Source organism: Mytilus trossulus, chromosome 9 (assembly GCF_036588685.1).
Source record: "Mytilus trossulus isolate FHL-02 chromosome 9, PNRI_Mtr1.1.1.hap1, whole genome shotgun sequence".
NCBI classification, from domain to species: domain Eukaryota; kingdom Metazoa; phylum Mollusca; class Bivalvia; order Mytilida; family Mytilidae; genus Mytilus; species Mytilus trossulus.
In genome coordinates this window covers 41,708,619-41,717,774 of record NC_086381.1, presented here as the reverse complement: position 1 = coordinate 41,717,774, position 9,156 = coordinate 41,708,619, and positions in this window count along the sequence as shown.

Here is a 9,156-nt window from a genome sequence, read left to right as displayed (position 1 = left end):
ATTAAAGTCAGAATCGGCACTATACACAGAAAATATTACGAACCGACGGACACCCGTGATTTCAACGGTATAGCTGCTCCTTCTTGATCTACCGGAGCTGCATCACTGTAACTTTTTAATTGTATGGATATGAATTATACCAATTTTGGATTCATTTACGCATCGATTAACATTACACGTAAAACATAAAAGTAGTTTCACAAACAATTTTGACATATAACATGTATAATATACAAATCATTGTAACCAAATTAAATTAATAAAACATTCATATAAACCTTTTTTATAATTTTGAAATAATTTCTCCGATGATTTGCCTGAATATTTATCCCACAGACAAAAAGACATTAAACATATGTTTTCTATTTGCATCCCCCTTATTCTGTTTTTGATCTGTGAAAAACTTCAAATTGAACTGAAGTTAATGTTTCCCTCATCTTATCCCAGAATACGACGTTCCCTTGTTCACCATTAGGATATTCTATATACGATTGTCTTTGTACTATTTCTAACATCACTTATGGCAGCTCCCTTGATGGAATGTGTTCATGTAAAACTAGAAAAAAAATGTTTTCTCCTCCCCTAGAGTAAATACTTTCCATTCTCGCCATATTGAATTCAAACATACAGTAATAAGAATCTAGGAATGCTCTGGTGATTATACAAATAGTTCTCATGCTATCATGAATCGCATTCGTTATATTCAGCGTAATGACTTCACCAGGAATAAAGTCTCGCTGATGAATGCATAGCTTTTTGTTTCCAGTTTCTTCTAGATTCGGAATGCATTCATTGATAATGAAATTCTGTTCCTTGTCGGCATACGAAATGAATGCGTCATATGAATATATTTTATTGTTCTCTGCCAGTTTCAATTTTGTGTATTTTCCTTTCGTAATGTAGTAGATATAACGTATTTTCCATCGATATCTATAAGCTAACCCAGCAATAAGAGTTATGGCACTAAATAATATTCCTATAGTAACAACGATTATTATAACTATGTGTTTGCCGCATTCCTTTTCCAGCTGTATAATTTTTTCGCCTAGATTATCGAGTAGAATCGATGTACCATTTTCAAATTTACAATTATATGCATTACTGCTATTGAAATGATTATATAGATATAGGAAGATGTGGTGTGAGTGCCAATGAGACAACTCTCCATCCAAATAACAATTTAAAAAGTAAACCATTATAGGTTAAAGTACGGCCATCAACACGGATGGTTTTTAACATCCATCGTAAAAAGTGAATAGTTGTACAATCACATCGCAACACGTTAGATCCTAAATCTAATCGTAAACCTGATACTTTAAACATGATGGTGAAAGTGTCCATGTTGTCTTGACTAAATGTTCCGATAAAGTTATTTGACAAATCTAATTGTTTCAAAGCTTTCATGTTAGAAACGTCGAAATCTATATTGTGTAAATTGTTGTTGCTGAGATTGACTGTTTGCAATTGCGATTGTCCTTGGAATGTTGAAAATTTCAGTTCATAAATAAAATTAAAGGAAAAATCAACAAATTCTAGCTGAGAAGTTGGTGATTGCATAAACGATTTGAATTTGAGAAAAGATCTTAAAGAATTATTTTGTAAATAAAGATATTTTAAAAAAGGCATGCGAAAACAAAACTGTATAAGTCTGTTGGACGAAAAATCTAACAGTCTGACGGTAGCAGGTAACATGTCTTTACATTCGTTTCCTGTAGCATCTGAAAACACATTATTGTTGAGGTAAAATTCCTCCAGACCCGTATTATTTAAGACTTTAAATACAGACACTAGGAATTTTGATATTACTCAATCAGATGTGTTTGCTATTACCAGCTATTTTATTTTTGTTGATGCTACTTCGTTGAACAGTAGAAGATATTCGTCTATAAACAAATTCATGTTTGAAACGTTAAGGTATCATAGATTTCTTAACTTTGACAAAGAGTTGTTAAAAATCCATTGTATAGGACATGTCGACAAGTCTAAATACTCTAAATGAAGATTATTAATGAAAGTTCTTTGTCTGAATGCTGACAACTTGCACTCGCCTCTCGTCAAATTTGTTAAATGTTTTAAAGTGGAAAATTTTGACTTAAACGGCTCGTGAATCCCTTTCTCGTCACCAATATCTAATTCAAAATTTTCCAAATTGACAAGGTCCGATATCGTTTCATCTGAAAAATCTTCTGGTTCGCTGGAGTTCGAGTTGAACTTGATATTCAGGTAAACCAGGGATTTCAACGTTTTGAAAATGCCATTTGGAAAGGTTGATTCGTAGAATAAAAAAATACTCTGTAAGTAGTCTTTTCAAATTACCGAGACCAAAAAATGATTCCTTTTTTAAATGATTCAATCTGTTCTCGCTGATATCTAATTCTATAAGACGGTCCAAATTTTGGAAAGCTCTATTATGTATTCGCATTATGTTGTTGCTATTTAAATTCAGAACATTTGTATCAGCAGGGACGTTTGGGATGTCAGTCAAGTTAATACCAGAACAAACTGAATGATTGATGTGAAGATTCTTCCAACAACGGCATTGAATATCACATGGCACGTTTGAAAACGTGACATGAGCTGGCAAAATATAAATCAGCACTTTTATTAACTCTATTGAAATCATCAATGTATGCCAATCTCTAAAACAAAAGCAAAATGTTTAAAGAATATTTAAAAACAAAATTCAAACAAAATCATTTATTTGACTTGTATTATCACAGATTAAAACAGGCCCATTAACACTATGCCTTCTTAAAGGGTAAATGATCTATACAAATTAACAAACAAGTCGATACGATAAGAGTCTTGCCAATTACTTCCTACTCTACATCGGCCTGTTTGATCTTTTATTCTAGCGTCACTGATAAGTCTTTTGCAGACGAATCGCGCTATCTTACGTACTTACAGTAGCTACCGGTATGATTGGGTTACCTATATGGGACGTTGTGGCTCACAATGACGCTATAGTAATAAGAGGTTAAAATTGCAAGGTCATTTCTTACAAAAGCAATAATTATTTATTATCGGGTACTAGTATACGTTTCACGTACAACTAATATTGATTCCCCTCCCATTGTTTTTAGCCATAAGCTCATTTATATTATAACCGTGTTCATATTCTGGGCTTCAGCAATACAACTCCGAAAGAAAACCTGGAACTGCTTATCTTCTGAATCACCTAAAAGTTCAATGGTTTCTAATTTGGTCCGTGTTTCTCAATCTTTAGTTTTCTGCAAAACTTTCTATCGGCTTTATTCTTTCGGACATATTGATGTTTTGTTGGGTTTTTTTCTTCTACTTTTAACCCCTCGGTGCTTGACCTCCCTTCTTCGCAGTATGGTACACTATGCTATATTGCTTGCTACTCCAAAATGCATGTTATCGAATTTCTACCTTTAAACATACCTGTGCATTACTTGTACCATTGTCCTGTTCTCTGTCGTGACCGTCAGTTAAACCTGAAATGATGGTTCCTTTATTAATTCAATTGTTTTTATTTATTTCAACGATTGTTTCCTGTCAATTTTTTGTCCATGTTTGGTGAAGGGGCAGAAACATGATTTCATTTTACTTGTTTGTCCTGTGCTGAATGTGACATCATATCCGAGTACTATAAATCGAACAACATTTCCGTTTTTTTTTAATTAATATGTCATTGCAGTTTTCAATATGGGCGTTAAACTGTTCCTACCAAATCAAAGTTATCTATTAGCATTGTATTAATCTCTATTTATAAAATAATTTCCTCGTTTTTTTTAAATGATATGATGTGACTATATGTATTGAAATTTCCCACCCAAATCAAGCTTATTTTTAAGTACTAATGCAAAATGGAAACTTAATGACATTTGAATATTATAGAATTTCTACAGTGTAAAATCTTGAACACCAAAGATTACTATTTATTGGATATTGTCAAAAGAAGATTTTGTCGAGATGCATGGAATTCAATGAGAAAATAAAAGATCTGTTTAAAATCTTGTCACATTTGCCTTTTAAAAAATGATATACTACTTGCATCGCTCAAATGTTTGAAATTCCAAAATCTGTTTTTTTATCATTTATACACTCAACATAAAAACGAATAGAAAACTGCAATAATTTGGAAATCGGAGGAGCAAGATTTTAGTTTAATATTTTAACAAATAAAGGCAACAGTTGTATATCGCTGTTCAAACAGGAGGAAAATAATACGAATCACAAACTGAAACCGAGAGAAACACATCAACTATAAGAGGAAAACAACGAAACAACCGAAATACTACAGTGCAACCATCAACCCGAACGACAATGTAACACACACATAATGAACTATAAGATAACATCTGCCATTTTCCTGACTTGGTACAGGACATTTTAAACAAAAATGGTGGGTTAAACATGGCTTTGTGGCTAGCCAAACCTGGCGCTTATATGGTTAATATTGTATAAATAACGTGTACAAGTACATACTGTGATTTGTTTGAATTTGATAATTAAAAAGTAATAACTTCATGTTGGTCAGTCTTTTTATTTTTATATAGGGTTTTGTTGACTGTTGATTATTTTTTTTTTCAATTTGAAAAGGTATACAAAGTATTACTCTATTGATTCCTATTGTCCAAAAGATAAATGAGTCCTTTAAATTACTAAGAATTAAGAAGTAGTATTTTAAAATTAAGGTAAAATTTATTTTCAAATAGTCAATCTCATATATATGAATAGTGTATACCTTTATGACTGTTTCAACAGATCAATAAAGTTAGTTGAACTGAAACATTTTTTAAGTTCCTTTTATTTTATAATGGTATAAATTTGAGTTTATTTGGGTGTATCATAAAACAGTGACAGAACATGGTTTTCAATTCATATTGTTTATCATCCATTTTTAGACGGTGAAGTCTATCATCTTAATGTGTATATATATCTCAACTTCTTCAATTTGCTCTTGTAGATAACAACGTATTTCATTTTAATGTAATAGACTCTGTACATATTACTGAAAAATATTACACCAGGGTTTTCGATATCACGATCTAAGGAAAATATTTACTGAATTTTATCATCAATACAAGTACCTCAGTCGTAAATATAAACTTATATGCAGGCATCTTATATTATTTATATACATTCTGGTATTTCACATCCATTTTTTATCGCAATATTCTTTACAAAGCACAACAATGTCGAGACTCACCTCAAAAGCTAACCACACCTTCAAACAGACGTATACAGACGGGATATAGGTACGATAATGTTGTCAGGTCATTAAAGATGGCACATTTTAGTAATAATATTGAATTACCAATATGTTCTTTGCATTGTATTCTAAAACCAGTTTTTGGCATGAAACGGGTAATGTTCTTCTTAAGTATTTTATTATGTTATGTTTTTAAAACCCTAACGGGACTGAGTGATTTTGTTTGATTCTCATATGATGAAGACATCATTTTTCAATCGGTTTAAATTAGGTCCGGAGCTTGTAGGTAAGGAACTGGTAGTAATTGGATATATTGTATGTATTTCATTATATTTTTTTTTATTTGATTTTTCCATGTAATTATGGACTTTCCAATTAGATTTTCCTCTAAGGTCAGGATTTTTGTGATTTTACTTTTCCAAGCTCTGTAATCATGTTATTTAGTTAATAGAAATAAAGATCTATCTATTTTCATTTTGCTTAGATTTCTCAGTTACCTATTCTGAAATCGTATTTGGACTTCCTTTAAATTGACTTTTACTGTGTGTATCCTGTGTGTTTGTTAATTCGATATTGTCTATAGTTATAAGAAGAGAATTGAGTTCGCACAAAGCATGTTAAGTTCCGCCGCTTTTTGTAGCATCTGGCGTATGCTATTTTGTATGGGTTTTTTTTTTTTTTTTTTTTTTAATTTTCGTTCATTTGTATGTTTTGAAGATTAGAATGACGTCCATTTTCACTGAACTATTACAAATTATCATTTAGGGGGCAGTTGGGGACCACCCTGAGGACGCGGGATTTTCTCGCGCCAATGCAGACCCGTTGATGGATTACGGCTTTTATCTCTTTTTAGTCGGTTTGTTGTTTCTTCGACATATCCCCTTATCCCATTCTCAATTTTATTTCAAACTAAGCCAAACGAAAGGCGAAAAATTCTAAAGGGACATTTAAACTTATACATTAGTTTAAACAATATTTATTCAAAAAGTGCATGAAATATAAATATACAATATAAATACAGTGATTCGAAAACAAAAAAAACTTATATAAATCCGTCTCCCTTAAAAAAAATGACAAAATTAGGAACATAGTATATAAGAAACTCGTATATTCTAATTTTCATTTCACATTTAACATGTTTATTCTGTGGTTTGCCCGTTACTCAGAAGGGTTTATTCCCGATTGTCCGTCTTTTTAAAATTTCAGAGTTCTGTTTTGTCCCACATGAAAAGTTCTGTTTGTCCCACGTTATTTTATGTAGTAAAATGTTCTTAGATAAACAAGGTAAATGTTGTGTGTTTTGCTAAATAAACAAGAATTAATTATTGCACATTGAATATTAATCTTATAAAAGTATAAAAAAATAATGTTTTTTAAATCATTCGATTGATACACTTTCGATTAAAATATAATATTTCTGATTAATGAAATACATCTTTTAAGGTCTTGAATTAACTTTTTTTCTTAACCTGATTTTGAGGTCTCCAACAATGAGCAAATCACATACCACAGAGCTACAAAAGGCCCCAGAATTAATGTAAAACAATTCAAACGAAAAAATTATGGCATGATTTATGTACAAAATAATGAACGAAAAACAAATATGTTACACGGCAACAAACGACAACCACTGACTTGCAGGCTCCTGTCTTGAGACATCACAACAACAAAGACACTAAGTACAGATCTGAGAGTAGTCGCAGTACTGATCGCTAGTTCAAAGTCAATAAAAAATAATTATAAAAAATATGCTTCTTAGACTATATTTTTTTTTAATTTTTGGAAAGACTTCATATTATATTATTTGATACTTCAATTGTACCTGCTATGAGCAAATAAAATATGTAAATATTATTATTTGTTCTTATTTTGTTCATATTTTATAAGTTACATTGATAAGCAACCTTTGATTAACTGCAACACGCTATAAAAACAAATTAATCACTAAAAAAACAGTTCCCAATTGTCCCACATTTAAACTTCCCAATTGTCCCACAAACATATTCCCGATTGTCCCACAAAATTTCATTACCTTTTAAATTGTAATTTCCAGAAGTGGGACAATCGGGAAGACACCCTCAGAAGTCAGTTTGATCGAAAATGTGATCAACTCTTTTTATTATAATTATAGTTCATATATCTGAGAAATATGTAAATGTTCCGAAAAAAAGGAAACACTAAATCAAAGTTTCAACATCTAAATCGACATCGACATGTAGATAATTGTTATGGACCAAATCTCCCTGTTTCTAAAATAAATCTTTGTACAACTTTAAAAATATTTTCGTTTTCCTCATCACTGATGAGTTCACTACCTGATACTAATGTTTGTACATTATATATTGGTAGTGTAGAAATGGTTGTGCCCTGATGAGTCTATAATTATGACATTCTAGCAAATAATGTTTGCTGCTCTCAACTTGTCCACATCTACAGAGGCTGGAAACGTATACATTGACAACAAACTGATATGTCCATTGCTAAAAAAGAGAAAGAAAAACTTACAAATAATTGTACCCAAAAAACAGAGTAAAAGCAATTGCAAGACACGAACAACACGAACCTCACCAAAATATAGGATACCTGTGATATATGTTGCTTCAGAAGGGTAAGCTGAATCTGTTCCCCATGTTGCACCCATCATGTCGTTTATGTTAGTATAGACCTGGTAATACTAGTAAGTCTTATTCGGTAAGTCAATTTTTTTTGGGGGGAAGGGGTGCGATTGTAGTTATATATTTGTGAAACGAATATGCCGAAATGAAAATTTATAAAATCATAGAACATTTCTGTAATTTTCAAAACATTCACACATTTTATATGGATTGAAAAGGCAAACAAGTGTTATGCAAATACTAGTAAAAAAAATAAATTAAATATCGGGTGCGGTATTTGCTTGCTGTGTTGAAGACCCATCGGTGGCCTTCTGATGTTATCTGCTCTTTGGTAGGGTTATTGTCTCTTTGACACATTCCTAATTTCCATTCTCAAATATTTATTTATTTTGGCATCTTCGTAGAAACATTGTTTTATGTGCCTTTATCTCAGACATCGTCTCGAAGCTGTCTAAGGATGATATTTGAAAAGTGATCCTCACCATGTCTCAAGTCTTTTAAATTTTCAAATGGATTTATGGACAAAAAATGGATTTACAGAAAAATTCATGTAAATAAAGTATGTCTTTCCCATAAATAACTAAACGTAATGATTGATTTAATTTGCAAAATTATTATACAATTTAAGGTGGTAGACCTTGGTTCAGGGAGATAACTCTTTACATCAGTAATGTGTTTGTAAAAGTCAAGTTTCATCAACATATTTTAAGCATTTACCTGAAACAGATTGAAAATAATCTATGTAACATAGAAGCTTAGAATATATTAATGAAAATGGTTGACACAAACGTACTGATGATTTTAAGAGTTATTTCCCTTTACCAAGGTCTACCTCCTTAAGTGTATAATATATATATAAATAGTCTATAAATAATACTCCAATATGCATAAGAAACGAAATGATGACATTTGATTTTTTTGTATAAGTGAGTTGAATTCAATACGTCACTGTTTCGGTTATAAAAAGTTTAAAGGATAAGATCGTTGACGTCCGAGGGCTGTATCCTATGTGTTAGATGATAAAGAAACAACAAAATAGTAAAAAACAAATAAAACTCAACAAAACCAAGATGGCGGCCTACCAAAATAAAGTCTTCCATCTGTTCCTGACCCACTTCAGAACATATCGAAACGCTCATCATACGACTACGGGCACTGAGTCGATCGTACGAGGGCTGTAAAGCCAGCCAAGGTAGTTAAAAACCTCCATCATCATCGTTAATTGTTGATATAAATACATTAAATGTCCATTGTTGACAAATCATGATTATCCGTCAACTGACCTATAAATATTTAAGTATAAGCAGGAAAAATAGAATAGACAATTTTAAAAATAATAATAAGACACTTTGCAAAATAAAT